We start from the raw sequence: 1804 nt of genomic DNA on the forward strand, positions 1-1804 counted from the left end.
CGGACATCTCCTTGGCTGTCCACCAAAGGACGGCTGGTCATGTCTGTTGGTATCTGCCTCTCACTTTCTAAACACACACACACTGATTCCTGCAAAAAACAAATTCACCGACTGTAGAAATCTTGAAGAACAAGGCCAGCGCCACGGCTCACTAGGCTAATCCTCCGCCTTGCAGCGCCGGCACACCAGGTTCTAGTCCCGGTCAGGGCGCCAGATTCTGTCCCGGTTGCCCCTCTTCCAGGCCAGCTCTCTGCTGTAGCCAGGGAGTGCAGTGGAGGATGGCCCAAGTGCTTGGGCCTGTACCCCATGGGAGACCAGGAGAAGCACCTGGCTCCTGCCTTTGGATCAGCGCAGTGCGCCGGCTGCAGCGTGCTGGCCACGGCGGCCATTGGAGGGTGAACCAACGGCAAAGGAAGACCTTTCTCTCTGTCTCTCACTGTCCACTCTGCCTGTCCAAAAAAAAATAATTAATTAATTAAAAAAGAAGAAATCTGGAAGAACAATGAAATGTGGAAGAGAAAACTGACTACCCAAGCTCACAGACTCTCCTCACGCACCGGTGGCTGTCATTGCCTGGGAGTTCCCGGCTGCTCTCCTGCTTTGCATTCGAGGTCACGTCCAGCTTTGATTTGCAGGTGCCAGCAGATCATGATCACTGTACTGTGTCCTTAAAAGTCCTCACAAAACATAGCTTTTAATAACTACAAATATTCTACCACGTGGTTTTACAATTCTCGATTTCCGATTTCCACTTTTTATATGTGTAAAATAGTTTGTCCCCATTACTATTTTCTTTTAAAGATTTATTTATTTATTTGAAAGAGTTACAGAGAAAGGAAGAGACAGAGAGAGAGGTCATCCATCCGCTGGTTCACTCCCCAGATGGCCGCAACGGCCAGGGCTGGGCCAGGGTGAAGCCAGGAGCCAGGAGCTTTATCCAGGTCTCCCGTGTGGCTGCAGGTGCCCAAGTACTCTGTTGCTTTTTCCAGGCCATTAGCAGGGAGCTGGATCAGAAGTGGAGCAGCCCAGACACAAACCAGCACCCATATGGGATGCAGGCATCGCCAGGAGTGGCTTTACCCGCCCCGCCATAATGTTGTCCCCTACTATTTCTAAAAGATAAATCTGTGGGTTGGAAATGTCAGAATTTCAGGGTTAAAATGTGCTAACATTTAGAAGTATTTGATGCCAGCTTAAAGATTACCCATGAAAACCCTCGCACTGGTGAGGTGCATGGTGGTGCTGGTGGGATTCCTTTACTTTGAGTGTGTTGCTAGTTTTTCTATTAACCTCGTAAGTGAAAAAGGACTTCTGAGGTTTAATTTGCATTTCTCTGTTAGAAGTTTCGTTGAACTTTAAAACTGCTGGGGCAGAGGTTCAGCCCAGCGGGTTGAAATGCCCACATTCCACCCTGGGAACACCTGGGTTCTGTTCCTACTTGGGGCTCCTGAGTCCGTCTCTTCCCTAATGCAGGCCCTGGGGGGCTCCAACAGCTGAGTCCCTGCCAGCCGTGAGGGAGACTGGACTGAGCTCATGGCTTGCAGTTCAGCCCCAGCTCAGCCCCAGCTCAGCCCCAGCCGCTGCAGGCATTTGCGAGAGTAAACCAGCGGATGGGCGCTCTTTCTATCTCTGTCTTTCGGTCGCAAATAAATATTTTTAAAACGTGCTTATTTCACCTTTCATTTCTTTTATACTGATTATACATTCATGTGCTTTGCTCATTTTTCTTCTAATATTTTAATGTTTTTCAAATCCATTTGTGTAAGCTTTTTTATGTCAAATCATATTGGTATGTCATTGCCTA

Source organism: Oryctolagus cuniculus, chromosome 9 (assembly GCF_051225735.1).
Source record: "Oryctolagus cuniculus isolate XC-2025 breed Fujian yellow rabbit chromosome 9, ASM5122573v1, whole genome shotgun sequence".
In the NCBI taxonomy this organism is placed as follows: Eukaryota; Metazoa; Chordata; class Mammalia; order Lagomorpha; family Leporidae; genus Oryctolagus; species Oryctolagus cuniculus.